The sequence below is a fragment of the Lepisma saccharinum genome, chromosome 4 (genome assembly GCF_977018435.1).
Source record: "Lepisma saccharinum chromosome 4, izLepSacc3.1, whole genome shotgun sequence".
NCBI lineage: Eukaryota > Metazoa > Arthropoda > Insecta > Zygentoma > Lepismatidae > Lepisma > Lepisma saccharinum.
In genome coordinates this window covers 66,324,637-66,328,858 of record NC_139232.1, presented here as the reverse complement: position 1 = coordinate 66,328,858, position 4,222 = coordinate 66,324,637, and positions in this window count along the sequence as shown.

Genomic DNA, 4,222 nt, shown 5'->3' with positions numbered 1-4,222 from the left:
GAACACTTCGTTCCTACCGTTCTTGAGATAAACATTCTTGATCTTGCAGTCGTCGAATTTACTGGAATCTTTTTCCTGATTCTTGTCCCGCCCGGTCTGAAAGAGCACTACGACGAAATCTGGCATGTCGAACTGTATGTTGTTGAATTGCGTCGTCACGTCGAATTCCATGTGACTTCCCGACGCTAATTTTTGCACGCACTGGTAACCGTGAAAGTGAATCGGCACCTGTGGACTCTTCAAGATCTCCGCTTTGTACTTGAGGGCGTAGTTCGTTTCGTATTCCACCACCGGCATTCTCAACTCCATGCTCCGGATGACGCACTTGGCTGCTTCGGGTAAAGTGTTGGGCAGCGGCGTGCCGTCCGCGTTCAAGTTGCTGTATCGCATCAGTGCGTCGTTATCGTTGGCCGCTCTTCGAAATGTGATTCTCAGACCTCCCTTCCACATGATCTCCTTGTAGTCCGAGAAGAATCCCGGAAGCAGACGCATGGGAAAGAGCACCGTGTGACTTCTCGTCGATATTTTGGTTCACGCTTCGAATCCTCCCGCTTGATAGTATGCCGCGTCCGTTTTGGATAATTTCAATGTTCCCACTGCCGTCGACGTGATGCCTGGATAATCTATTCTGTCGATGACGGTGTTGTGTTTCCTCACCTCCACCTGCGAGAACAGGTGAGGCACGAAGTTGTCCACGAGTTTTTAGGCACTTGCCTTAGAAGTGAGTTGTTGTAATGTTCTCTTCCCCTCTTCTCTTGTGAAAGGCTATGCTGTTGTTTAAGACACTTGTCTTAGGGTGAGTTGTTGTATTTTATTGCCCGAAATATAGCTCGGTGGCCCCCAAACAGATTTTTCCTAAGTCTTACTGTTTCCAAGATAACCCCACTTCCGGTCGCCATTTTCGATTTCCGAACATAGGTTCTATTCATACTTTTTCTCACGTGTAGGTGTACGTCATGAATCCGCAAACAGATTTTTCCCAAGTCTTACCGTTTCCAAGATAACCCCACTTCCGGTCGCCATTTTCGATTTCCGAGCATAGGTTCTATTCATACTTTTTCTCACGTATAGGCGTACGTGATGAATCAGCAAACAGATTTTTCCCAAGTCTTAACGTTTCCAAGATAACCCCACTTCCGGTCGCCATTTTCGATTTCCGAGCATAGGTTCTATTCATACTTTTTCTCACGTATAGGCGTACGTGATGAATCAGCAAACAGATTTTTCCTAAGTCTTACCGTTTCCAAGATAACCCCACTTCCGGTCGCCATTTTCGATTTCCGAGCATAGGTTCTATTCATACTTTTTCTCACGTATAGGCGTACGTGATGAATCAGCAAACAGAATTTTCCCAAGTCTTACCGTTTCCAAGATAACCCCACTTCCGGTCGCCATTTTCGATTTCCGAACATAGGTTCTATTCATACTTTTTCTCATGTATAGGTGTACATGATGAATCAGCAAATCAAGCATGTTTTAATTTTATTATATTTTCAGATTGACCACAAAACAAGGTGTTGACAGGCAGTGTGTATATATATTGTAAGAAGATGTTTCATTATCAACATCCACTTCTTGCAGTACATCATGGACACAGCGTTGCCGGTTAACAAAGGACCTTTGGTCAGTATATTTTTTTTTCTTAAAACTGTTCGGTTACTCGCTCGTTCCTGACATCATACACAAAAGTTTTCTCCGCGATGAGGATGACGCTACACAGAGTGTCGGCAGGCAAGGCATCGTGGAACTCGCACACAATCTTGATGTTGGTGCGATCGTTAACAATTACCTGCTTTCTTTTAGATGTGTTGATGACGAACATGGGTCTGCGAGCTATGAACTCGTTTGGATTGTAGTACACGTCCACGTTACCGGAAGTCACTCGTTTGTAAGCTGTGTACGCCTCGTACAGTTTCAGGTAGTCCTCTTCTGCGATGTTTAGGTTGTAGTTCTCACGTGGGAAAACTTCGTTCCTGCCATTTTTGAGGTAAATGTTCTTAATCTTGCAGTTGTCGAACTGGCTTGAATCTTTCTCCTGATTGTTACCCCTTCCTGTCTGGAAGAGTACGGCTGCAAACTCGGGCATGTCGTACCGAATGTTGTTGAATTGCGTGGTTACGTCAAATTCGAAATGATTGCCGGAAGCAGGTTTTTGCACACACTGGTACCCGTAAAACTGAATGGACACTTGAGGATTCTTCAGGATGTCGGCTTTGTACTTGAGAGCATAGTTTGATTCGTATTCTACCACTGGCACGCGCAGCTCCATGGACCTTACAAGACACTTGGCAGCGTCGGGTAGTGTGTTGGGAAGCGAGGTAGTCCCATCCGGGCCCAAAGTGCTGTAGCGCATCAGTGCGTCATTGTCGTTGGCAGCTCTGCGAAAAGTGACGCGCAAACCACCCTTCCACATGATCTCCTTGTAGTCCGAGAAGAAACCGGGCAGCAGACGCATGGGAAACAGTACTGTGTGACTTTGAGTTTTGATTTTTGTACCTGCTTCGAATCCCCCTGCCTGGTAGTATGCTGCATCGGTCTTGGAGAGTTTCAGCGTTCCCACGGCAGTCAAGGTAATCCCGGGGTAGTCAACCCTATCGATGACGGTGCCGTGCTTTCTAACTTCCACCTGCGAGAATAAGTACGGCACAAAATTATCTACGAGTCTTAGGTTTGCGTTGGCAAGAAATGCTTCGCCGTTGTCTCTCTTCACTACATCAAACTTGACGTACAAATCAGCTCTGTGAGGGTGAATGAATCCATCCCCGACGTCCACATCGTATTCTATCTCTCGATTCGCTTCGTTAAGGTTGGCAAACGTGCGACGGTTGGGAGGGAAGGACTGCAACTCGTAACTTTCGATTTGGTCCATGATGGTTATTTATTATATGTTAATCTCCACGACGGCAGTGGTCGCGGCTCCTGCAAAATCAACCACCTCCCCCTTCTCGTTTGTCACTGCCAATTCTATGTTGGCTATGCGATTACGAGATACAGGAAAGTATATCGGTGGGGAGGGTGTGTAGATAATTGGCTCCATGAACTCAGAGTTTGGTTTGAACGTAGCGATAATACCTGTCTGCTTGTGACTCCCTGGGATGCCGTCCGAGGATTTGGTGATCATACCTTGATCATTTTTTACAGAGCAGTTCGGGTAGGTTGTTATTTATAGACCCCACCCCAATTTTTGTTTTGTGTTCATGGCGATGGTCGTACCTAATGCGGCGACCCGTTCACCCAGCGAGGCGTCTCTGCTGACGAGTCTCCCGAAAGCTGCGTGCTCTAACTTTCTGTCAGCATCATGACGTACATCGAGATCGGTATTAGTATATTAGTATTGTAGGCAATGTCGTGGTCCTTGCATGCAGCGTCCAGTGGGTTCACACCCTTGTCTCCTTTTTCCAGTCGCTGTTCGAGTTTGGTACCCGGACCGCAGTACTGGTAACCCGGCAGGTGCATCTCGAAGGGTAGCTTGTTGATGATGTCGTTCACGAGACCTCGACCCTCGGACACGTTCCAGAATTTGGGAGGCAGGGTGTTGATGATTTTGATGAGGTACCCTATGCCTTTGTCGTCGTTCACGATGAAGGTGGCAAGCTTGGAACTCACCATGTCCACGATGCCCACCTTCTCGTTGCGAAAGTTGCTATTGCCTGCATTCTCCTCTCCTGCAATAACCAACAACCTGTCTATGAGTTTGCGCACGTCGTCCACCCACACAAACTCTTTGGGCAGGGTGTTGTAGAGTTTGACGCCGCTGCCTGTTTTGACCTGGTTCCATATCGGCTTGATGAGGTTCTTGTATTTTTCGCCGCTGCTGGATTTGACGCGATTCTGCGTAGCGTCGTTGTTTTGGTACAAGGCATCCGTCATGATCAAAATTTCCTTGTAACTTTGGTAATCCTCGTCTGTGTAATCTCTTGGCTGCTTTTTGGTGATGAGTTCCCACAGTCCCAACGTGCCGGGATACCTGTTCCAGCTGTTTTTCTCGTCCAAATTGACTTTCACGTCGTCACCCTCGAACGTGACTTTCGATTTTCCGATCTTCCAAACCACGCCCTCGTTGAGTTCCATGGTCGGGTACAATCCGAAAACCTCGTCTTTCTCGAATTTCCCGGTACTTAGATAATCCCTCGCCAACGGTCCCAGCTCGACTACATTTTCCGAAGAGGTGCTGCCAAGAGCCTGACGTTTCGGTGGCGGCGCAAGTTCGTACGGGGTAGTG